The sequence below is a fragment of the Callorhinus ursinus genome, unplaced genomic scaffold, assembly GCF_003265705.2.
Source record: "Callorhinus ursinus isolate GAN/ISIS: 27379988/994484 unplaced genomic scaffold, GSC_fseal_2.0 scaffold62, whole genome shotgun sequence".
Classification (NCBI taxonomy): Eukaryota; Metazoa; Chordata; class Mammalia; order Carnivora; family Otariidae; genus Callorhinus; species Callorhinus ursinus.
Window position 1 is genome coordinate 970,526 of NW_027397124.1, and position 27,513 is coordinate 998,038.

The following is a 27,513-nucleotide window of genomic DNA, read 5'->3' on the forward strand; positions in this document are numbered from 1 at the left end:
AACACTGGGTGATGTTCGCTAACACTGGATGAATCGCTATATTGTACACCTGAAACTAATATAACACTGTAGGTTAACTAACTGGTATTTAAATAAAAACTTAAAAAACATTTACTAGAATGCTACAATTACCAAGACAGTGTGGTACTAATGTAAAGATAAACAAATAGATTAATGGAGTAATAATATAAAGTCCAAAAATAGACTCACACTGATATAATTACTTGATTTTTGACATCGGCATTAAAACACTTCAAAAATGAAATAAAAATCTTTCAATAAATAATGCTGAAACAATTGGATATCAATATAAAAAAGGAAAGAAAGAATCTTGAACATGACCTGACACCATATGTGAAAATTCAATACAGAATTATCATAAACCTAAATGTAAGAGCTGAAGCTGTATAGAAACAGGAGAATATCTTTGTGACTTTGAGTTAGGCAAAGATTTCTAACAAGACACAAAGAGCTTGAACTATATAAGAAATATTCATAAAATGGACTTCAACAGAACTAAAAACTTTTGTACTCCAGAAGATAATTATAAAAAAATGAAAACACCAGGGATGGACTTGGAAAAAATATTTTCAAAATATACAACAGATTATAAACTGTATCTAAAACACATAAAAAACACTGTTAAAAAATTATTCTGCCATTTGTTAAAACAGGAAGACTGCTCAGAACTATTTAAAATGGTGTTGGGACTATCACAACTGAGAGAGATCTGGCCTAAATCTAAATACAGCAGAGATAGCTGGGGACTTACAGATATCAAGCAGGTGAAGGGGTTGGTGGATGGAAAATCACTTATGAAGGGATATCAAGGGTAGGGTTATTCTTGCTACACTGTCTGTTTAAGACCATCTTGTCTGTACAAGATTCTTGCTGAAGGCAGGCCAAGAGCTTAGACATCAAGAATGGAGGATGAAGAATTTAACTAGATAATCAAGGGTGAGCAGATATCAAAGATAGAGGATTCTCTATCAACTAATTTAGGAACATTCTTGCCACAACTGGACTGTGAAGACTAAAGATAAGGACCAAGGATGGGGCATAATCAAAAAAATAGCCAGGAGTGCCATGGCAGAGAGGTGAGGCAGAAGGAAATGTCAGGGCAGGCCCAGATCCCCAGGGCTCTCCAAGCCCCTCCCCTCCCCGGGGGCCCTGCCATGCCACCCTGGCCAATAAGCACCCTGAGTCAGGCCAGAGCCCCCTTCATCCCCCTCCCCACCCCTGTACCCCAGCCTTACAGAGCTGCTGAGTTGCCCTGAGTTCCCCCTGGGCCCAGTGTGGAGCAAGGGTCAGTGCTTCTCTTGGGTCTTGGGACAGGTAAGAACCCTGATGAAGGCCAGGGTCCTGATGTTGGCAGCCTGGGCAAGTGCAAGAGATTGTTGGCACCCTCTGCAGGGATGGAGGAGACCGCTTACAGGTCATTTCTGATTTTGACTTGACCTTGAGCAGGTTTGCATGTAATGGATGGACTTGTAAGAAGCGATGGACTTTTTACAACATTCTAGATAGCAGCAAGATCATCAGGGAGCAGTACTGGAATGAGCTCAAGGGGCTCCTTCGCCACTATTACCCAGTTGAGACTGACCCACACTGGACCATCATAGAGAAGTTACTTCATATGATGGATTGGTGGACCAAAGCACATGTCTCCCATGCCAGCAGAAGATTCAGAAGTTTCTAATAGCCCAGGTGGTTAGAGAATCCAATGCAATGCTTACAGAAGGATACAAGACGTTCTTCAATAATCCTCTACCAACATAACCTTCCCCTCTTCATCTTTTCCACAGGCATTGTTGATATCCTAGAGGGGATTATCCGACAGATGAAAGTGTTCCACCCCATCATCCACATTGTGTCCATAATTACATGGACTTTGAGAAAGACAGTTTCCTACAGGGATTCAAGAGCCAGCTCATATGCACAGACAACAAGAACAGCTCTGTTTGTGAGAACTCTGGGTACTTCCAGCAGCTTCAGGGTAAAACCACATCCTCCTGCTGGGAGAATCCATGGGGGACCTCACTATGGCTAATGGGGTTCCTGGTGTGGAAAGCATTCTCAAGATTGGTTTCTTTTTTTTTTCAAAGACTTTATTTATTTACTTGACAGAGAGAGAGAGAGCACAAGCAAAGGAAGTAGCAGGCAGAGGGAGAGGGAGAAGCAGGCTCCCCTCTGAGCAGGGGGCCCGATGTGGGGCTCGATCCCAGGACCCTGCGATCATGACCTGAGCCGAAGGTAGCTGCTTCACGGACTGAGCCACCCAGGTGCCCCTCAAGATTGGTTTCTTGAATGAAAGGTGGAAGAGTGGCCAAAGCACAACACAGACTCTTATGACATTGTGCTAAAGAAGGACCAGACGCTAGATGTGGTCAACAGACTGCTACAGCACATCCGGTACCATGGGTACTGGATAGAGACAGAGGGCTCCTGCATGTGCAGGTATGGGGCCAGGCGATGCAGGCCATGGAGAAAAAGGAGCCTCACCTAGAGGCTGCCCTGCTGGGAGCACTGCTCCTCCCTGGGTGTACAGAGAAGAGTCCAGGGTGTTGTAGCTGCTGAGTCCATGTCCCTCTCACCTCCCCCAGCACCTTCTGTTGTATTCTCCAGAGGCATGCAGGAGGCCCTGCCAGGTGGAAGGGCCAATTAGAGGAACACAAGACCTATAGGGTGTTAGTATTCTAGGGACCAATTGGTCCAAGGATTCTTTTTTCCCCAAAATTTTAAACATGGGAAGCTGTTCTTCAAATAAATCTAATGGGCGAAACATCAAAATTTTTAAAAAAGGAAAAACAAAACAAAAAACAAAAGGAGGGCCTGAAGAATCTATCTGAAGTTTGGTCAAAGAAAGTCTATGTCAAAAATTACAACTCAATGTTAAAAAGATAATTAACTAAATTCTTAAAAAGAAAGATCTGAATGAAAATTTAACCAAAGATGGCACACACAGAAAAAAGGCAAATAACATAAAAATATCCAATAGTTTTATTCCTTAAAAAATTCAAAATAAAACTACAGTGAGATACTAGTTCATATGTGGAGGGGTTTAAATTATAAAAAATTCAAATTAAAACTACAATGAGATACCAGTTCATATGAAGAGGGGTTTAAATTAAAGTACTGACTTAGATGTGGAGCAATTGAAACTCTTGTATTTTGCTGTTGGAAGTGCAAAATGATAACCACTTTGTAAAATATTTGGAGCCAAACCCAAAAACAACCCAAATGCCCATCAACTGTTGAATGGATAAATATATTGTGGTGTATCCATTCCATGGAATACTACACAGCAATAAAAAGAAACAAACTTGTTTGATGACAATTCTCCATGGGGTTTCTATACTTCCAGTGGCAACTCTTTCCCAGACTGTCTTTTAAAGGATGTTTGTATGAAAAAAAAAAAAAAAAAAACAGCCTGGGAGAACAGAGATAGTGTCTGTATTGTAGTTTTATTTCCTGACTAACATAATGAAGATAATGTCTTCCTCCAGGGTTAAAACTAGGCAAGTTTGTTAGCAGATTTGCTGACAGATTCATAAGCTCACAGGTCTTCCCCTGTATTATAATCTTTAGTTAAATAACTTATTAGATCTGTATTCTTGGGCCTGGGTCTCTATAGATTTCTCTGAAATCTTCTCAACACAGAATTTTTAAGTTAAGTATTCCTAGGGGGGATCTTTTTTCCCCTATGAAGTATATATTTTAGTTGAATAAAGCATTTTGATTTTGTAACTGTGCAAAGTCAAGTATGCAGAGATTAGTAGGTTGTTGAAAAATTTAAAGTATTTTAAGATGAATTTGGTTAACAGAGTAACTTGGGTTTCCCACCCAACCTTGGCATTTGCCTCATTCTTCACAAACCACTGCTCTTAAATTACATGCTGTCCATAATGGACACATATAATGGACAGTTGGTCACAGCAGACAAAAACAGATTTGCCCAAACAACTTATTACATTCAAGACATTCTTCTCTGTTTATAACAAACAGAAACTTTGGCTGCATGTGACTAGTTCTGAATTTTTCCACATATTGATATTGGTTTAAAAAAAAGAATATTTTTTAAGGATAGCTATAACAATAGTAAAGCAATAAAATTTGATTTCACACAGTACTCTTAGGAACTAAATTATAGTAATTCTACTTTAATTTGTGGGATACCAGAAAGTTATGTGCAACTTTCCAGATTAAACCAATAGACCAAATCCTGCCACAAGATCTTGGCTTCTCTCACGAGAGTGCAAACTCTCCTGCACGGGACTCCTCTATAAAGTAGCACTTATAATGAGAAATGTCAGATTCTAGCAATGGAGTACAATCAGAAGAAAATCTATGCTATGACTGAATAACATTGGTTTGCATTCCTGCCTTTGAATTTTTATAGTTCACATAAAAAATAACAATATAATATCCTTGAAATGTGGATGAGTGGAGCATTGGGAAAGCTGAATGCTAGAGCCAGTCCACCCAAAAGCTAGCTGTCAACTTTGTGCCAATCTTTGCATTTTTCTTGACCTTGTTTTTCTCATCTGTAGAAGTAGAGGGTTAGAATAAATAATACCTAAGCTTCCTCTCATGCTAAAACTCTGAGGTAAAAAATTATAAGCCAACCATCATTCTTGCATTTTACATATATGAATTCAGTCCTCAGAACCATCTTATTAAGTAGGAATTATTATTATTACCATTTTACAGATAAAGAGAAATATTATAATAAAACTTCCAACTAAGAAGTAAACCTGCTAAACATATGAACCTTTATTTGTGTTACCTTGGACTCTTCCCATTTCCCCCCCCGCCCATCCCTATCTCAGTTTCATCCTACTTTCTCACCCTTCCACACAACCCTAAGAGTCATCCCTTGAATTGCTAAAACTTAGTTGGATACAAACTTGGACAAAGTGACAGAAAATCAGAAAAGAGATGATGACTGTAGGTAGAGATTTTAGACTTACCAGCTTCTAGGACGATTCCAGAACCTGACTGCGGATAAACTCTACCATAACAATCATACACATAAGAAAAGAGGATTTATAGGGCAGGAGACAACAATAAGTCACTGGACAAAAGGAGAGCTTGGAAGAGGTGGTATTCCCCACTAGTATCTGTTTTCCTTCCACTCTCAGAATGAGGATTGTATTTCCCTGCCCGGTGGGAGTCAGGCTCGGTCATGTGCCTAGCTTTGGCCAATGAAATGTGGTAGAAATGAAATGGCAGAGTTTTTGTGGTCAGTTTGTTCTTTGCTGGGCTCACTTTTCCCTCTGCCACTGTGACCTGCATGCTTCAGAGAGACTGTCCTGACTGCCTGGCTACCTGAAGAGAATGAGACAACACACTGATTATACAACCTAACTGAGAAAGCAGTCTTTGTTCTCTTCAGCACTGAGATATGAATGCACTGGGGAGAATAAGGAGGACCCAGGAAGGTAAAGGCTGAACAAATGGAGAATTGTGTCACCAAATTCACATTTGAGAGCATGGGGAGCAAAGTCAAGAGTGTCAAATGCTAAAAGAGATGGAGTTAGAGAAGACAATTGTACACTCTTTGGATCTTATTGAGAGCATTTTCAGTGGACGAGTAGGGGCTAAGTCAGACTGCAGTGGCTGGTGTCCGTGCAAACACAGGGAAATGAGAATAGTAATACAGAGAACTTGTTAAAAAATTAAGGGAATAAGAGAGGTAAGATTACATAGGGAGATAGGGAGAGTTGGGGGACCCTGGAGCAATTTGTGTACATGGGAGGTGACAGGGAAGATCATATTTACTGGGTAAGCATCATAAGGATCTGGGATTTTATCATGACAAGAGTGACTTAGAGTAGAGTGACTTAAAATGAAGGGGTGAGTTGTGTCCATGTGTAGTGCACAATCGATGATTTTTTTCTAAGCACACACATCTTTTCCGGTGAGTCATGTATATCCCTGAATGCCTCTACTACAACTAGGTCACATCTTTATAATTTGTAATGGGCTTACCTCTAGATACACAAATGCACAGATACATGAGCCTATAAGATAATAAATAGGATGTCTACTTGTTTTTCCTTTTTTTTTGTTTGTTTTTAAGAGCAGGGGAGGGGGCAAAGGGAGAGAGAGAATCTTAAGCAGGCTCTATGCCCACTGCAGAGCATGACACAGGGCTCTCAATGTCACAACCCTGAGATCATGATCTGAGCTGAACTCAAAAGTCAGAGGCTTAACTGACTGAGCCACCAGGCTCCCCAATACTTGTTTTTCTTTGATATCTGAATCAAAATGGAATCCAAGAGGATCTTAAGTAAGTTACAGGCCAGTACGCAGCATGGAGTTTGAATTCACACTCCACCACTTAATATCTGTGTGTCACTAATGAAGTTACTTAACCTCTTTTTATTTCTGTTTATTTATTACCCAGTCATAACTACATAACTAACATATACACACACACTATATTCATATTATCCCATTTTTTAAATTTAAAGCTTATTAACATATGCCCAGAAATTTTCCATAAGGAAATCTATACTTCTTTTTTTTATAATACTTTTTTAAGATTTTATTTATTTATTTGAGAGAGAGAGGAGAGCACAAGGGGGAAGCGGGAGAGGGAGAAGCAGACTCCCTGCTGAGCAGGGAACCCGATGCGGGACTCGATGCCGGGACTCCAGGATCATGACCTGAGCCGAAGGCAGTCACTTAACCAACTGAGCCACCCAGGCGCCCGGAAAGCTATACTTCTTAAAATCATTTGTTCATTGGTAGAGGGTAAAGGACAGGGAAGGAAGCTTGCTGAAAATGCAAATCATACAGGACAAAAGCTACAACCAGTGCTGGTCTCCCAACCCTAATCACACTTACAATTCCAGAAAAAGCATGGGGAAGGAATTGAACGGTTTGGTTTTTAAAATTCTAGAATAGAAAGCCCCGAGGGAAATTGATGATAAATTATTCCCCTTGTAATAATTATGCTAACATTTTGTAAACATTACAGATTTAATCATGATAGTAATAATTCCTAAAGTTTATGACATACTTCTTCCTTTTCTTAAAAACTGCTATATGACTTATTTAAAATATGTATGAATTTAAGGTAATTTTAATTTGAGGCGAGCACTTCAATTTTTTAAAAATGTGAAAGCTAAGATGAGTGGAGCAACAGCTTTGTAAATTGGTCCAATGTATATGATACTAGGGGAGTAATTAACTGGGTTTATGTAACTGTTGAGAGAACAGAAACTGACTCTTAAATTACTTTATTTCATTATCCCAAGGATTATTATTAAGTCTTGACTTTAATAAGACTCCAATATTAGGAGAATATTTTCAATACTGCATAAATCATAGAACCATCACTATAGTTTTAATTGGAAGGTGCCTTAGAATCCCTTCTCTCTCTTGCATATAAAGACACTGAGGCCCAGAAAGACTAAATGAGTTAGCCAGAGTCTTACTTCATAGAAAAAGATCAATTAGTACTAAATGTGAAATAAATGACCACAAATAGTTTTAATATTGCAGCATCATTATTGGTTAATTATATCATAAGTGAGGCTGTATTTATAGTCCAGCTCTAGTTTCTAATCATAGCTTTTTCAGTTCTACTCTTGCTTCATACAGAAAGAGCCCCTAACTCTATGACTTGATAAAGATTCACATTAATGACAGTACCTTTTTTGTTCTGTGATTTTACCTTCTTTCTTCAGGCAAAAGTCTCTCATGAATGTCACAGGATGCTCTGCACATCTACTGCATTGAGAAGGATACTCTTCTTTTACCCAATATGCATGAGATCATTATTAACCCATGATTATTTTGAGGAAATAAGCAGAGCATGAATTATAGAACAATAAGCAAACACAAAGGTAACCAACTTTACCCACTAGTGAACAAAGCACAGAAGACAAACAGAGCGTGTAGAGGTCGAGGGACTGCCATAAGGGAGCACCAAGCTGCCTGTAATGTCAGAAAGGTCATCAGACAATGGGAGGAGATGTTTAGAACTGCATGCATTCTCCTGTTTACAGTTTCTTGAAGCAAAATTTTGATTCATACAATAAATTTAACATATTTCCTCTCCAATAAACCTTTTCAAAGAGTGAAATTCAAATTACAAAGAACTATTTTATTATTATTACTTGAAACATTATAAATGGTTGCCAGTACAGAAATGAGAAGTGACATAATGACATTTGATCTATGAGCCCATCCACTGAAAAATAAAATGTCCAGATAGAAGGCATTGAAGGTATATGTGTCCTTTGTTACTTACAGTATATTTCATTCTAAATGAAACAAAGCGCTAAGGCTCATACACTGCTTGAGTGTCCCTTACAGAACGCCAATTAGCATCAGTGCCCAGTGGCAGCCCAGCTCAAGCACAGTCTATAGGCACTCACCCATTACACACAGCAGGAAGTTGTATTGCTCTAAAACCACAAGCCACGGCTTTGATGGTTCAGGAGACCTTGGCCTTTTAAACGTATAAACAACCTTTCTTTTCTAATCTGGGCCATTAGAGGGAAATGCTGTGAAAGCCTGTATTCTGAAATAACCAGGTTTGCTCAGAGTCATGACAGTTTTCAATCTTGCTTCCAGTATCAGAAGAATAGCGTTGAACTAAAAATAACATGGGTGCAGAATGTGCCTTGGGCACCTACTGAGGCCCAAAGGGTTTCAGATTAATTTGAAACCAAGTGAAGGTGGATTTTTCTCTCTGCTTTGGCCCTTTTGTGGGTGTTGTAATCAGGAGGAAAATTCATCTGTCTAATGAGCTCTAGGCACAGAAAGAAAAGAAACTGTGTTCAAGACTAAAACCCTCATCAGGCAACCCTATGGCTTTTCTTTTCTATGTTACAATCAGCACTTCTCTATTGATTCTGTGCCATTTCTTGGTAAGAGTTCTTTCCCATCTGCAAAGTATTCATTTGCAATCAAGCACTATAATTAAAATTAATCAATTAATTAATGTGGATCAGGTTTCAATACTTTGGAAGGTGTTAATAAAATTAAAGACAGCTAACGAGAATCATATTCTGGATAACTGATAACACAAATTTCTTGAAGTGAATGAAGTTGTAATTTTCAGACTCATTTTATTGTTTTTTGGGTCAATCAATTGAATGGATAGAAGACTCAAATAAGTCTTTGATGGTTCTGAAAAGCCCTGAAACTTAAGATATTTAAACTGTCTTTCCAAAATTAGAGCTATTTGTTTACTTTCATATCACTCCGGTATGTGTCCCACTTTCTAACATTTGCATCTACAAGAGCTTCAGTTTTGCATACGTTAAAAAATGAAAGAAAAAAAATGTTACCCTGTGTCTTTCTCAAAACAGAATGAAGCATACCCAAAACCTGACTTTTAGACTTTGTAAGGGGAAGGACACAGAATAAGAGATGCAAAAGAATATATGCTCCTTTGGTCTAAATATGAGACTTCAATTCCATAACTCAAAGCAAACACTTTCCTAGGCAGGACAATGGGAGAAAGATGGAGTAGCCTCAGTAGATTAGGGCAATGGAACGATCATGGATGAATCTATAGCAAAAAGCTAGTGCATGAGCCATTGTGGATGAATCTACAGCAAAAAGTACTCCTGTCCAGGTCCAAAGATTGATCAGGTAGAAAGACAGGTATTTTACAGCTTTACTGATGTTGGTGATTTTAGTACTGTTTATTTCATTTATTAGTTTCCTCTTTATGAGCTATTTATTTCTCTCCAAAAGAGAACTTTCAAAAGAATCCAGGACTTTAAAGGGGCTAATGTATACAATTTGTTTTATGATACTAAATATACAACTTCAGGTGATTAGGGATTTTCAGAATATGTTCAAATAGACTTATCTATGTTGAATTATCAATTTATGATACAGAAAAGTATTTAACCAAAGACTTAGAACATAAAATGGTCTAAGGGCAAAATATAGAACCCTTATTTTTAAAACTATGTTTGAAATTCTTTCATAAATACTAACATAATGAATATGTCTTAATCAACTTTATATATAATGGAGTTTAATACAGTACTGACAAATAGGTGCTTGAGAAATATGTATATGTCAAGTTAAGTAATTAAATCTGTTGGTCAAAAAAATAAGAAAATAAATCTGATGATCAACATTTGTGAAATGCCTTAGCATACATAGTATTGACTTAAATTTGCATTTTCATATGCAACAAGATTTTATATCTAATATCTCATTTTTTTCAATGTCATTATTTATTCTTATAAGAACCCCTAAAAATAGGGGTTTTACTATCCTACATTGTATCAGAGTTGGTCACATATAGTCCTATAAGTAACAGTTTATGTTGACTCTATATTGAGAAAACATTCAACATTGGTTTGTTTTATGATTTCTTTATTTTCCTTTTAAATTTGATCAGAGAAAACACAGGCCAGTTAATAGACAATTTTTATTCCTTCTCCTTCCTCCAGTTAATTGAGAATTTACCATATAGTGCACACACACAAACACACACACACACACACAGACACCCTCTATAACTGTCTACGGTAGCAATTCTCAAAATTTTGGTCTCAGGTCCCTTTTACCAGCCTTAAGGATTCTTGAGGACCACAACAAGCTTGAGTTTATATGGGTTATACCAAGCAATATTTACAATATTAGAAATTGAAGGAGAAACTTTTTAAAAACTATATTCATGCACTAAATAAAATGATAAATATTTACATGTTAAGATGAATGACATATTTTATGAAAAATAGCTATATTTTTCAAAGCAAAAAGCTTTGGTGAGAAGAATGACATTGTTTTATAGTTTTGCAAATCTCTTAATGTCTTGCCTAATAGAAGATACAAGAGTTTTCATATCTGCTTATGCATTTAATTTGTTGTTGTTTTGTTTAAAGCATATGAAATATCCAGCTTCACACATGTATGTCGTTTGAAAAAGGAAAAGTATTTTAGTGGCCTCCTTAAAAATCTTTATGGAAATTCTTCTTAGATATTGCATCAAAACTTGACAAGTGGTAGTTTCTTAAATGTTCATTACAAAGTAGACCTGAAACCCCTTTTTTTTTTATTTTTAAATTTATTTAACAGGGGTTGGGGGGGAGAGAGAGAGAGAGCACAAGCAGTGGGAGTGGCAGGCAGAGGAAGAGGGAGAAGCAGGCTCCCCTCTTGAGTGGAGAGCCTGATGCAGGGCTCAATACCAGGACCCTGGGATCAGGATCCGAGCTGAAGGCAGACACTTAACCAACTGAGCCACCCAGGCGCCCCTAGATCTAAAACCCTTTCAATCAGCTTCTATGCTCTTTTACATTAAAATCCAATGGTCTGTCTTATGCTTTGAAGGAATCTTTTAATTTACACATGATTTTGTAACATCATGCATTGGATTTGGAATTTTTGAATTTGGAAAATATTGGTTTGTTAATTTTTATAGATTTTGCAAATGTTGACATAGTACGCTATTTATTATGTAAAAATTACATTGGTTAATATTGCCACTGATCTCATCAGAATAGTCTTTAAATATTGGAAAGCTGTCAAGCTCACAGTGGCGATATAAATTTTCCAAAATTATAATTTTAACTTGAAAGCTCTAATTTTGTCACTGGCCACAAATACAATCAGCTATTTTTCTTGAAATAATGGGCACACTTCCTTCTTTTTCCCAAAAAAGTCAGCCAAATATCCAAATTAAATGTATATATCAAATCATCACATACTTTAAGTATCTCACAATTTTGTTTGTCAATAAAACTGAAAATAAATTCTACCTCCAAAAAATAAGCATAGCCATAGTTTGTAAGTCATTCTTTCAAATAAAATGGTATTCCATTAAAAAAATGGCTAGCTCAGCTTACAACTCAGTCACTCATGTGCTTTTCCTGGATAAAACCATCATCCTGTCATAGACAGCATATGAACTTTATGAGTACTTTCCATTTGGTGACATGGAATTACAAAGACATACGCTCCAGTGTTGATATTTTAAAAATTTACAATTGTTACTGCTTCATCAAGGGCATTCTTAAGTAAAACTGGCTTTTAATGTTCTTGTTACTACATGGAGGTGAAAAATGCAGTGAGTACTAGTACAATATGGGCTGGTGCCCTGATTTGTGCTTAGGTACCAACAAGTTCTTATCTCCCTTCCTCTGCATTGCTTTTATATCATCATTGCAAATTACAAGGATTTTTTTTAAAGATTTTATTTATTCATTTGCCAGAGAGAGAGAAAGAGAGCACAAGCAGGGGGAGTGGCAGGCAGAGGGAGAAGCAGGCTCCCAACCAAGCAAGGAGCCTGATGCAGGACTCGATCCCAGGACCCCGGGATCATGACCCAAGCGGAAGGCAGATGCCTAACCAACTGAGCCACTCACGTGTCCCGAGGATATTTTTGACCTCATTGGACCACTGAATGTGTTTCATGGACCACACTTTGAGAACCACTGGTCTACAAAACAAAGAGGTCTTTATGAAGGTAACATAATGTAGTTGAAAGAATTTGGAATCATACGAACCTGAATTTTAAGCCCAGTAGCATTTCTAACTTGTTAGGTTATTTGTAGAACATTTCTTATATGTTTAGGACTTAGTTATTTCATCTGTCAAATGAAATCACAAACATAACTGATAAAAGGGATTGGCAGACTACTGCTCCTGGGCCAAGCCCACCTACTGCTTTTTTTTTCCTATTTATCTGAAAGACACTGAGTTAATTCGGATTTATTGTGATGTCATAATTCTCAGTACAATGTACTTGAAGATAAATGCAGATTTCAGTGCTAGACAACTGAAAGAGAAAAAAAATCAGATTTTTCTAACTTTTAAAGCTGTGCTTTCCACATGGTAGATACTAGTCACTTCTGACTATTGAACAACTGAAATGTGGCTTGCCCAATTAAGACGTACTTTGCTAGAGAACCTTATATTTCTCTTCAGCTCTGTGTTGCTGTCTACTATCATTTCATTTCAAATTAAAGGATCTCCTTTAGTATTTATCGTAGAACAGTTCTAGTTGTAATACACTATCTGAGTCTCTGTTTATCTGAGAAAGTCTTAAATTTCCTTTATTTTTTTTCCTTCATTTTTTAAAGACAGTTTTGCCAGATACAGGATTCTTAGTCGACAGGTTTTTTTTTTTTCTTTTTCTTTCAATACTTTGACTATATCATTCCATTCTCTATTATCCTGTAAGGTTTCTACTAAGAAATCCACTGATAGTCTTATAAGAGGTCACTTGTATGAGATGAATTGCTTTCTCTTGATGCTTTCAAGATTCTCTGTCTTTGACTTTAGACAGTTTAATTATAATGTCTCAGTATGGTCCTCTTTGGATTTTTTTTCTTCTTGGAGTTCTTCGAGCTTCTGAATCTATATATCTATCTCTTTCCTCAGATTTGTGAAATTTGGGCAATTATTTCTTCAAATAAGCTCTTTGTCTCTTTCTCTCTCTTTTTCTGAAATTCCCACATTCTGTATATGGGTCCTCTTGATAATATCTTGTAAGTCTCTTAGATCTCTTTGCTTTTTCTCATTTTTTTTCTTTTTCCTCCTCTGATTTGATGATTTCAAATGAACTATCTTCAAGTTCACTGATTCTTTCTATCTTCTGCCTCTGAAGTCTGATGTTATACCCTTCTAATAAATTTTTCAATTCAGTTATTGTATTTTTCACTCCAGAATTTCTTTTTGGTTCTTTTACGTAGTTTCTCTCTTTTGTTGCTATTTTCATTTTATTCATTCATTGTTCCTTGATTTTTTTTTAGTTGTCCATTTTTGTTCTTTTTTAGCTCATTGAATATCTTCATGAATATCTTTATTTTAAATTCTTTGGCAGGTATGTTTCTTTGGAGTCAGTTTCTAGAGTTTTGTTTCTTTGATTACACCATGCTAACCTATTTCTTTCTCTGTCTTGTGATCTTTTGTTGAAATTTGGGAATTCAAAAACAAAGCAAAACAAAGCATTGTTTGTGTACTGACTGTGTAGGAGAAGACCTTCACCAATTGCCCTAGCTGGAGATTCTAGGACCTCTGAAACTTTTACTCACATTTTCTCCCCATGGTCTCTGCCCGAGGAGTGGCAATTTTAATGTGCATCATACTTCTCTGTTTTCAGTGGCTTCCAAATTATGGTGCTGGTTCCATCAATGTTCTGAATCAGGGAAGATAGAAACCAGTCCCTTAAGCAGCCCTTAAGAGCAAGAACGTTGGATACATGGTCCATTCTTTTGTTTCTGTCCTAACGAGGGAGCCCCCTATGAGGGCTTTCCTCTGAGTTTCTATGCATTAGGCTACAAGGAGAGGCCACAGACATATAACAAATGCTGCAAATTTTCCCACCTTTTTCACTAGAATCCCCTCTTGGTTTTATATGGCCTGAGTATTGTAGCTTCTCAGCTGGTCTCTAGAGTTCTCACAGAAGTATTCGTGTTCATCTGTTGTCATTAATTGCGGGCCTATAACTTCTTATTCTGCCGTCTTGCTTTTTCTGTAATTAAAGTTTTATTGTAACATAGCCATATTCTTTCATTTTTGTTTGTATTATATCTGGCTGTTTTTGTACTGCAACTTCAGAGTTAGAAGTTGTGACAAAAACTATCTGTCTACAAAGCCTAAATATCTAGTCCCTCATAGAAGAAGTTTGCAATGTACAAAAAATGAGGTAGATCTTTTCCAAAGTAAAAACTGAAGTCTTTACCATTTATCACAAGCCCTTAGAGTCTGGTTTATATTACATTTATGACCACCTCCCTTATTGTCCTCCACTTGACTCTGTTCACCCCAACCATACAGGTATTATTCCTCAAACACTCGAGGTACACTTCTACCTCAGGGCCTTGGTACATGCTATTCCACTGTGTAGATTACCCTACCAACAAATACCCATGTGGCTGGCTCCAATGCCTTCAGATTTTTACTCAAAAGTCATCTCAGTGACTAACCATCTAATCCAAAATTTCAACTCCAACTCTTAACATTTCATGTCCTCCCCTGACTTATTTTTTTCCCTTGAACATAATTTATTCACTATCTTCCCATCTGCCTTTTAAAAAACTTTCTATCTCTCCCTATAAAATATAATCAATATGTTTATGTTTTATTTACTATAGTACCACTAACATCTAAAACAGTGTTTGGTATATAATAGGTACTACAAAAAATATTGGATTAATAAATGAATAAATGTGAGAATACTTGTATTATTAAAAGTGCTGAAAAATTGAGTTACTTATTACTATATTCTTGAATTCAATATGCCTTAATTGTAAAGAGGTTCTAGTATACATTGGAACAATTAAGAGCCCAGGAAAAACATAAACTTAATTTTAAGCTTTAGTTGTTTTTTAACTAAAAGTATTTATCCTTCTCACTATTCCCCAAATTCCAAATCATGTCATCATAGCCCTATACAAATGGAGGAAATTTACTTCACTGTCTCTTTTCATTCATCCAAACAAGAAGAGTTTAATACAAAAGAGTAAAATAAAAATTAAGCAAGGGTTGTGATTTAATTATATTATATATTTTGATATTACACCTATTTGGTATTCTGTACTTCTTAATGCCATCTTTGGCATCTAAAATGGTCAGGTTCGTTAGGCTTTCTGAGAGAGTTTCAACAAAGAGATGTGCATTCAATCCCCTTTTTCTCAAAAAATCACAGTGTTCACAGCTGAGCTCCAATGACACATCCTGCAATCCATTTACCTCAGACCTCAGAGGGCCAACTATGTTGTGTGTGACTTCTCTTACAACCCAGCCATTAAACTTCAATAGGTTTTTCCTTTCCTTTTTAATTATATGTCCCAAGTTAATTTCTCTTTAATTTTTTATGCACGTCGGATTCTGTAGTAACACACCCACATCTAAGTTGTATCTATCCTCTCTTTTTATGAAGAGAACATATTTTTATACAAAAGAAGAAGTATTCAAAATTGCACTTGGCATTTGTCACACAGCAAAAGGTGGCTGTAGTCCTGTTTTATTGTACAACAATCATGTAAACTCCAGCTGTCAATCGTCTGATCAGTTCTTCAATAGGAAAAAGGGGCTCTGCTAAATCCTGCCCACATGCTGATGTATACCCGCCTAATAACTGTGTTTTCCCCTCTTTATGAATTTCATTTACAATTTTTCTGGGACTTTCAAGGAATATCTTGAAAGGAAGACGTGACTGGAATTGCTAAGTGATAACATTTTCTTTTGGGGGCGTGAAGAAAACACAATCTGTTTTAATTTATACTGAAGCAAAGTGATGAAACCTATCTGCTGTTCTTGGGGTAGTTTCCCAACTTAGTCCACAAAGGCCTTCTCTTTCTTTGAATTTTTGCACTAAAGGTGTTAGAGACTGAGCTTAAGACATCAACAGAGCGTAGTGGGCCAACAGAGCTAAAGGACAGGATCTTTGGGAACTATTATTACAGAAATCCTCATTAAGCAAAAAGCAGAAACAGGAACTCAAGGAACTTGTTCAAGTTTTCCCAGAATTTGCTGTGTTTTTTTTCCCCAGATCTAGCACTAGGAACCAGATCCTGAGAATTAAAATCAAGTCCAGTTCCTTGAATTTTATACACATACATACATACCTGTGTGTACACACCTACCCACACACATTACAAAAAAAAACTGGCTTTGTCACGGGAATGAGAGATGGACTGAAAATATTGTGGCTTCTGCTATTGCTATTGTTCTTACTGTTATTATTGTTGTTATCATTATTAAGGGATAAGTGTTTAGGAAAAGAAAAAGAATCCTTATATCTCCAAAGATTGAGAGCAAAGACTTAGTCTTACTCACTTTTGCGTATAAAGGGACTGCCATTATCTGACACATGGTAGATTGTGAATAAATGCAAATGAATGGTAGATCTTTAGCCATTAAAAACTTTTAACTTAGAAGAACTGGCTTATTTAGTTGACATAATTGGAATTCAATAGAGATGTTTTACTTTATTCCTCATCATAGATTTGTATTCAGTGAACTAAGTAACACCCTAATATTTTGGGAGGTTTCATAATTTATCAACAAACAAAATCAGGACATCTTCCAAGGATTTTGTAGTTTTTAACCTTTGGAATCCAACTCAGCTGTTGTCTTGCCTCAGATTATGTATGGTTTTATAACTGATATAATTATGTGGTTATTTTTACTGATACCCATGACATTAGGCTCAGCAAGAGAACAAGGCAATCTTTCTTTGAATTTCTCATTTTTCTTCTTAAAGGAAACACTGATATTGGTGTATGGGCCAAACCCATGCAAACATAACCTGTCAATAAAGAAATCCATGTCAATGCAAGAGATTATATTAGGTAGTGATGAACAAAACAAAGGAAATATATTAGATATGTATTATTTGGACACCACCTTTCAAAGAATTTTTCAGACTAAACACATATTTAAAAACCAGTATGACTTAGTTTCACTTGGCTAAAAAAGTTATACATTATGAAATCTGACTAAAACAGTACGTTTGATTCCACAAAAGTCTGTCTTGTCATTTTTCATTTAGGTACATAGGTTTAAAATAATATTCTTATTTCCAGATATGCTATGCTGGTTTCTAAAGTTACTTGTAAAAGTGCCATTTTCAATTCTTACAATTTCTGCAGCTCCTTTACCTAAACATGGAAAGTTCTCTAAATAACTAATTGCTAACAATAAGAACCTCAAATTTTGACACTAATTTCATAGTGTAAATTGTATTTTATCAATAGCTATTTGGGCTATAAGATTTTTAAATAATGTTCTCTGAGATACCCTCAGATTAGGAACTATGAAACGATCACGTAAGTTAGTTACTCTTGTATGACCTCCAGATCTTTGTCATAATTACATGCTCATCACTTGTACCTTTGTTTCATAATTTATAGAATTTAACACTGTGTGAAACATGTTTCCTCATGTAAAAGTAGTCATAACGTAGGTTGTGTTATAGCAGATGGAATTCCACTGAGATGGTCTCATACTTGGGTTTTGATTTAAAATAAGCTCAGTAAAATCCAAAATTACCTATCTAAAAAGAATTAATAGCTTTTAAAGCATGTAATTTTATGGATTCTCCAGCATCACTTAGCACTGGAAATTATTTTTCTAGTATTTGGTCATACTAATATGGTATTTTTAAAATTTAAATATTATGCCAATTGTAAAGTTTTTATGGTCACACACACTGATCCTAGAATGGGAAGCAGAAATGTCTCCAACATAATCTCAAATCACTAAGGAGAGACATGCATAGCTAAAATATCATGGATTTGTTAAACAAAGGAATTTCCCAGCAGAATAGATTTTACTTTTTTAATTTTTCAAATAGAATTGGGTTAAGCTAACAGAAAATTTATTTTGTGAACAGTAGAGTAGTACTGATAATGGCTTGAAAAGGAGAAAAATTAGTTTAGGATCTCCTCACAGTTGACTGATTGAAATTAATTTTACAATATTTGTAGATGTTTACATTCCTTAAGGAAGGGCAGTTTAATTTAAAGAAACCCTGATGGTATATAATAGATGGCTCAGAATTCATAGATAATAAAGATATGATTTTTACACCTCCCTTTTGTTAAGAGGAAACTAAGGACAAGTGACCGTCTGAAGTCTAGTTATGATTGAGCTCATATATAAGGATTTTTATTCCAAACGCCTAGTATGTTATGGTTGAGTCCATCTCTGCCAACATTAAAGCCACATAATAAGCCTTCTTTAGATTTATTTTGAGTTTGTTTTCTGTAAAAACTACAAGCAATAAATGAACAGAAAAGAAAAATACAAACTAGAGCAGCAGCGGCAATGACAACAGAGCATTGCTATTATTTCACTTGATGGAAAAGGGACATGTCCAGAGATGGGAGAAAGGCACAGAGAATCTACTCAAAGAGCTATCTTTGGCAGCTCAGTTCAGCAATATGTTTTGGATGTTTTCATACCTGTGTCACAGGTTAAGAAAGAGTGAAAAAAAAAGCAGCTGAGAAAGTGGGACGTGCAAAAATAACATTAGTAATTAACATTGGTATAACGACCCATTAAAGAATACTATAAAAGTGAGAAAATACTATACATGTGCATTCTACATTCTGCATTTGCCTGGGCATTTTAAAATCTAAAGTTCAGTTTAAATTAGGTACATATTATACAAATTTTGAGTCTGGTCTTGAGCCTGCATTTTTTCAAATCTGCTGGTTAACATATGGGTAAAATGCAAATAAAAATTAGTTCTAGTGAAAATTGAATCTACTTCAGCAATCAGTGGCTGTTTTTGCCAAAAACAAAAACAAAAACAAAAAAAAACAAGTGTTTATGCTAATATTACACAAGTACCTTTCTGTGCTCTAGCTGGTATTTCCTTATGTATCATCTTCATTTAGAACCAAACCTCATCTTACTGGGTAATGTCAAACTTAAATGACTCTTTCTGCTTTCTCAAATATTCAGGAAGGCAAGGTGTTGACACAAATAATTAAGAGCTGATTGAATATAACTAATAACAATTGTCCTATGGCTCCTTTCAATTAATTTCTTAAATCTTTCATCAATTTTTTAGAGCAAAATATTTAAAAAATAGTAAAAAAAATAGATTTTATACCTTTCTGGTGTTCAAAATGTGATAGATGAAAAAAGGAGTAAACTCAGAAGATGGGCAGTGAAAGGATAGAAAGAAAGAGCATTCTAGACCCTGGATTGTGCATGTGTGGATATAAGGGCCTAGCTCGGTCTGTGGTGTGTGCAACCCACACTAAAATAAATTAGAGCTAAGATTCCTCCTTCTCATGGGAAGTTTTACATAAACCAAAAAAGCATGTCATCCTGGCAAAGAAAGAGAAAGAAAAAAAAAAGCTAATAAAGAAAGATTGATTTTTTTTCTTTATATCGAGTAGTCCTAACAAGTAATGCTTTTATAATTTCAGGACAACTTCATTAAATGTCATATGTTTTTACTTTCCCATTGAAAACATTTACATTTAAGGATTAGTGGTGCTTGGAAAATAAATTTGGGTTTTTCCCAATCCAACATATTTAGATACTAAAGAAAAAGATTAAACCATATTTTAACATTCTTACTGAAAGAAAGAAAAGGAATGAAAAAGTCCTCATTATGTAAAACTATTTTCTGTTTCTGTTCAAATTGTGTTAACATTTCATTTCTTTCATAATTAACCATTTAGTTTAGGATATTCAGTAGCACAGATGAAATCCATGAGTATAAACGAGTATTGCATCATTTTTACTACTTATCAAGGGAACTTCTATTTGGATTTTGTAAGTCTTTCCAAATGCTCCTGAAGTGATTATTACCAAATTAGTTTAGGCATTTATAGTTAACTTTGAGAGATTTGAGATTTAAAGTTAAGAATAGATTTTGGAAACTGATATAAAACTAAAAACACAATGAAACACAAAAGAATTCAAAAAGTGAGGGAAAGAAATAAGAGTAGGAGAAGAAGGTGAAATGCTGAATTTATTTTCCCAAAGATTCTAGTAGGAAAACAGATTGTCATGTTGCAGAGATTAGTCGTAATTTAAAAGAGGACCACAAAGAAAAGACAATGCTTCTCCAAAAGAAATGAATTGTTAAAGACAGAAATTCAAATTCCAAGGACTTTTTAACTTGGCTTAGGTTAGCTGTATAAGGATCTGATCCTAGTTAGATCTACATGCTTAAAACAGAATGAGATATTGCAGGAGGGGAGATGGGTGGGAGGATGGGGTAACTGGGTGATGGACTTTAAGGAGGGCATTTGATGGAATGAGCACTAAGTGTTATACGCAATTGATAAATCAGTAAATTTTACCTCTGAAACAAATAATACACTATATGTTAATTTAATTTAAATTAAAAAATAAAAACAAAACAGAATGAGATATGGATAAAAATTCTCGTTGTTTAACTGTAGATAGATTATCTGGTCCTCCTGTAGAAGCACCAAATGAGTAGTGAATCAAATCAACTATATATTTTAGGTGCTTACAAATTTTTGTTTTCCTTACTAAGCCAAGGTAAGCTCTTAACTCTCAAAACTTCCATGAATATGTTTGTCTATTCTGAGACATATTTCCTGTTTTGTGCATACCCACTTTGTTTTAATTCCTAGCTTTGTTTATAAGAAAACTCTAGCTTTCTGTTTCAGAAAAATCTAGCTAGAATTTATGCATCACACCAACTGAAACAAATTTATGTTCTCTATGTTGTCTATTTGTCATAGAATCAAATGCTACATTCCAAAAGGAAAGGAAGTTCACAGTGGTTAAGGACTTATACTTGGGAGTTCCATGAACATGGAATGATATCTTCACATTGATACCAAGTATTAGTCACTTTGGACAATGTATTGAATCCCTCAGATTCTCAGTTCATAGAGTTATTACAAGCATTAAATTATCTAAAGCGCTTAGCTCCCTTTCTAGAACACAGTAAGTCAATGAATGTTAACTATTATTATAAAGTTATAATGAAGGAAATAACTCAAGAAGTGCATCAAGTAACACCAAAATTAAAACACCAGCCATGTAGCACAATGCCATTCAGGTATGCACAAACTAAGCCTTTGAGCCAAATCTGGCTTATTGCCTGTTTATAAAGACAATATATCTTTACTCTTGACTTTGTTTTCTGCACAATTTGACTTTGCAACTTGACTACTTATAATGTCTTTTAATATTGTGCTCACTTCTGCTCTATTTCAGAATATTCTTTATCACTGCTAGTTCTCTATTTTTGCCTTGTTTCTAATCCAACTAATGTTTACTCCCCATTTGTTTTGTTACCAGCTCATCCTCATTTACTTATTTGCTAAAGGAAACCATGTCATCTCACATTTAAGTAAGAATTTAATTTCTTTCTGCCTTCCGATCAGGGAATTGTTTGTTTGTTTACAAATGCCTATAATCTTGAGTTCTATTGTTACCACAACACACAGTGACTAAGAATTCAAATAGAACCTTCTCAGTGAGAGTAAAAATCAAAATCAGCATTCAGTCTTGACTACTGAAGTGAGGATGATTGTGAGTCTAGGATCTTTGCCACATCATACTGAGAAGCTATACCACTTCTCTGACAAGTCACTTTCAAGTTGGACCTCATTTAACGTGCCATCAGAGCTATGTATAGGAGAAAGCTTCCAAAGATGCTGGTATTTGAATAATTTTCTTTTTCAGCTTCTAAGGTTAATTTAGATTTTCTCTTATCTTTATATTCTCAGTTATTTCTTAAAGAGTAGAGTGGAAGATAAATAGGGTGAGGATCAAACATAATGTCCTCAATTCTTCATGTAGTAAGTAGGGCTAGATTATTATTTTTTGGTTCTCTGAAAATTAACATTTTGTCATCAAGAAGTCCTCCATTTTCTTCACCCAATAAAAATTGACTTTCTCTTCAATTGTGCCATTCTGTCCTAAATATATCCTGATGATTGTCTACTGAAGGCTATGGTAGTATGACAGCGGCCCACCAGCTGATAGTTGGGACTGTCAGCTTCTGGGAAACTTTGGGTACCCTAAAGCACACACCAACACACTCCAGGATCTCTATTACACATGGGTGTCTTCAGAGAGGCAAACAGTTTTGGGGATTGTAGTAAGTAGTGAAGCTCCAAGTGTTTTAGGCAGACTTGTCTTCCCTCACATTTTTTCCTTAGTATTTCTTTAATCCCGAGACTGTCAGTGCCTAGAGCTTCATGCCATGGGAGCATTGTGAAGCATCCTAGATTTCCAGTGCTGTAGAAAGAAGATAGTGATGGTTGCACACAACCCAGAGAAGAGGCCTGCAGAGGCAGGGCTGCTGATTGCCCTGCAGGAGGTGAGTAGAAACCTTGTCCCTTGTGCAGGTCTTTGTTTGTCACATTGTATCAGTTCTGGGCTGAAAGTTAGACTCAAGGAAATCACCAGACCCTTGAACAATTTGTTGTTCAATGCAACATACAAACATAACCTGAAAGGGCCTCAGATCATGAAAAAAGGCAAGGAAGAATACAGAGGTCTGTGAGAACAGGATCCTTCATAGTCTCTGCAAAGTTCTAGAATTATCTGCTTACGTACATGCAAATCAGTTATATTTTTACCACTACTGAGTATTTATAGAGCTGCTACTAGTATTTTAGCTAGTTTTAAGAGTGAGAAGGAATCTGGGATTTTTTGTTTGAAAGGCAGACTCAATCAACTGGCAGTTTCCTCATCAATAAAATGAGGATGACAAAAATAATCTTGCCAAACGTTTATGGGATTATCAGTGATCGATGTGAGCTCCTTTCACAACGTCTGGCACTTGGTAAGTGCAGAAGTAAAGATGGCTGCCGCTCCTAGTCCTGTACTGTCCTCACTAGCCGCGCTGTCTCCACCACCACTACTGAAACACTGAACAAAGTGATACAAGCATATAGGTTACACTGAAAAAAACACATTGGACCCTAAATATTTAAACCTATAGCAGCAACTCCACAAGTATCAGCAAAGATACCCTTGGTGCATTTCAGTTTACAAATGGGATCTGAAGCAAGCACTTAGAAAAGTGACAAAACCCAACAGCCTACTTGGATGAGGGCAGTGGGGAGGATTGATGCGTGTGTCTCACTTGTGTAATCACTTGGTGTGAGGTCTGCAAACTGCAGCTCTCTTCTCTGAACCTTACGAACTGAACATTCCCCAAAGTAAAGAGGTTTGGTTTAATTCCAGCACAAGCAACTGAGAAATGGCCTCTGTGAAACAAATACATTCAGATCAGTTTGGATTACTTTACCGGCAAATGGAATGAATTGGATCTAGTTATTGCTCAGAAGGCTAAAGGTTGATTCTAGGTGAAGATCAGTCTGATTTACATCCAGCCTCAAATTTACCTATCTTATCAGTGGTGATCCTGCTGCCCCAGGGTTCATGGAATGCAGATGTTGTACACAAACCAAAGGGGAAAGTGAGGATGTAGCAAACCAGAAATTCCTGTGTAAACCGGTTTGTAATATCTGTGAGCAACTATACATGGCAAAATTGTGGAAAATATAAAAGAATTATAGTATTTTACTAAAAAGTACATAATTTCATGTTCTAAGTCAGCAAATATAAACATATTTTTAAGTATGCTTGTGGGTATAAATCATAAACTAATAGAATTTTTTCCACTTATATTCATTTCACTATGAATAATTTTAATCCCTAAAATATTGTATTTCTACTTTTTTGCACTTTTTAAATATTCAGGATTGTTCCATCATGTTTACTCTATAATTTATCTCTTAAATTCCTATAGCCTTAATATTTAATAGTAATTTATACATATTATCTATTTATTTTAAAGGGAGAGTCACATGACTCTCACATAACTACCTGCAATCTGTAGGACAGGTAGTTACTTTCTCTATTTACAAAAGAAGTAATAGTCTCTCAGAGGTCGAGTCATTTGCTAAAGACCACCAGCCAGTTTGTAGCATAGAAGGGCCTAAACACAGTTGTTAGGATTCCCTAATGAGGAGACTTTTCACTCCACCCTGTGCCTTCTCAGAGATTCTAGATAATCCAAAGTAAATTCTGGGAATACATTCAGTGTGCCCTGAGGGTGGGGTAGTCATTTACCACACCACTGGATTTTACATTCCAGTATGGTAGCGATCCAAAGAAAAGACTTTAATGGCACCATTCCTACAAGAGCATTGCAAAATTCTCTTCAAACACAGAAACTGCATACCCGTTGGAAATCCTGTGCCTTCAGTAAATGAACCTTTCACATAAGTCCCAGGCCTGACTTTACTCTGAGTCAGAGCCTTGGTTGAGTGCAAAGAACCCACTGGAATAGTCTCCAAGTTGGTAAGTGAGAACCAAAGATCTGCCCTGTCCTGATGTGTGTGGTGGTCACCAGAGGCCCAGCAAAAGCTGCTAAGCAAAGCAGGACCAAGGATATATATGCCTGGCAGTCTAATTGCAGTCACCTGCTAAGGCATTTACCTAAAATACCTGTCCTTGGGAAGACTGGGTCCACAAATTCAGGCATGACCCAAAGTGTCCTCTCCTGTACTTAAGAATACACAGAGATCAGAATTTAGCTTGTCATTCCAAAATTGAACTGTCCCTAATTTGGATCTGTTCTTTTGCATTCCAAATACCTCCCATGAAGCACCCTGACTACAAGGCCACATTCCAACACCTCAGCGCTTTTGGTTACATTCCTGTGGGGGTGGGGTGGGGGGGTGCTTGGTTTTCACATGCCACATGTGATTCATACCAGAGTAGTATGTTTTCATTATCTGAAGCTAAACAGATTAATATACATTTATGAAACCCATTTGTTTCTTGAAAATTTGGCTCAAGAGGACTTTAATAATCCCACTGGATAGTGGCTTAAATAACCAACCCCATCAACTGTGCATCCACAAGCCAAGGAGCAAGGCACAGAAGAAGAAATGTCGGTAAACAGACAGAGCTTTCTCTATTTTGGGGCTTTCTTGGAACAGCTGCTCAGTGTCACGTTTTTAACTAAACAAATAACCCTCCCATGCTTCTTGTGAGGGATACGAACTGCTATACTCCAAGCAGACAGGATGCACTAAAAAGTGGTAATGAAGCTTAGTATCAGAACTTGCTAATTTCTAGTTCCTTAGTAGATGTAGTGAGGTAATGAAAAAGAGATGTTTTGACAGACTGTACAGAGAACAGGCTTTGTAGGAAATTTTCACTGGAGTGGATAGGAAGGACAATGGGAAAATACAAGCAGGAAATCCTTTTAACCTCATTCTGAAATTTTCAAGATCACTTCTTTGACAAACTGAAGCATAGGAAAACCTCCTACTGGAGTAAATATCTTCTTATTAGTTGGAAGAAAATATTACTCAGCTTAGTATCTAATATGTGTCACATTGATAATCACTAAATTTGAATTAGGCACATGGTTTGATAATTTTTTTTTCTGATTTGTGGCATAAGTATTACTACCCAGTGTAAAAGTAAATTACCTTTGGTTATATACCATATAAATCACCTTTATCAAAAAGACGATATGACATTAAGTTGAAACTGCTCCTGAAAGTTCATCATAAACTTTTAATATGAGATTATAAAAAACACATGTGTTAACTTTACACAAAATTGCACCCTTTGGATTCTACTGCCTATGTTAACTTCATTCCAATTCCTGAATTTTATTTATATTTTTTTCTCAATGATTAAAAGAGAAAGAATGGCATGATAAGGAGGGGTACTATAGTGGAGACCTATTAAAACAGAGAACATGTGATCTTTTTTGTGAGAAACAGAAATAGGTCATCCAGATGCTAGATTGGCACATCCAACACCCTGAACAAACTGGGGTCACATTTTCCCCTGACCTCAGTTTTTCCACTTGTGATTGAGGGGATTAACTGGGTCCATCCTAAATTGTTCTCCTATTCTGCTTTGATTTTGTGACTGAACTCCACTGTGGGTGTTAGAAATTCTAATTTGTCAACCAGCTTCCCTGTGCATCAGTTTATAGATTTGATTCTGATTTCCCTTGTTCACACCCCTGAACAGGTAATCATAAAGGGTAGGTCAGTCCCAAAGAAACCACTCCCCCTGGTTTTTCCTCTATCTACATGAAAGTGTGCAAAGAAAATCGGTAACGCAAGCTATTTGTACTGTCAATAAAGGATTAGCCATAAGATTTTATTAAATTTTAGTAGAAAATATCATTTACTATCTTACTCAAAGACCTCCTTATAAGGCTGGACAGAAAATTTCTGTTTGTGTTTAAAGACAAATGTTGTTTCCACAGAGAAATGTGCATCTGTCAGGAAGTAGAATCTATACAACATGACAGGTTTTACTCTCCACTTTGCAGTCAGGAAACTAAAAGCTAGTTTCATTAATGAACTCTATTAATATGACTATCTCGAGTGTCTAGTAGTATGCTTTTTCTCTGCTTCCTTCAAACTGGGTGCATCAATCTATTTTTGTTCCTAATTGCCATTTTTTCTTTGTATTTAATTTCATTTATTTCAAATACATTGGGAAGAAAATAAACTCTGCTTGCAATTAAACAATAATATAATTAGCTGAAATAATTATTTCCAGTAAACTCAAATATAATATTGATTAACATTTTGAATATTCAACATATCATGTCATTGGAGAAAATACCCTGGTAAAATAGAAATCATCATTGTAAAGATGTTTTCCTGCATATTTCTAAACCATAATGATCAGAAAGTAGAAACAAGAGTAATTTGTAGATTTAAGCCTACGGCACAAAACACTTGAAGTCACTTTAGTCAACAGTGAACTGTTGGGTGTGTCAGGGACACTAAAAGACTGCATCTCAATTCTAGACAGAAAAGGAGGGCAAGATAAACATAAATGCAACTTGGGAACAATTCAGCCAAGTGACTTGTTGGAGATACAACAAATGTAAAAACTCTGGAGTTTTCCAGCGCTAGGGGAATACTGCACATAGATTCATGGCTTTTTTTTTTTTTTTTTAACCATGATTCATTATTTCATCAAAGTTAATTTTTGTTGACTGTTTTTTTTTTATTTTTCTTTTTCCCTTTTTTTAACCAACATCTTATCAATCCCTTTTTAAAAAAAAAAAAC

General features: G+C 36.0%; 1 pseudogene; it reads left to right on the top strand.

Moving 5' to 3' along the window:
* The first annotated feature begins 1,086 nt into the window (after positions 1 to 1,086).
* On the top strand, positions 1,087 to 8,479 carry LOC112834342 (7-methylguanosine phosphate-specific 5'-nucleotidase-like; annotated as a pseudogene).
* Positions 8,480 to 27,513: the final 19,034 nt, after the last annotated feature.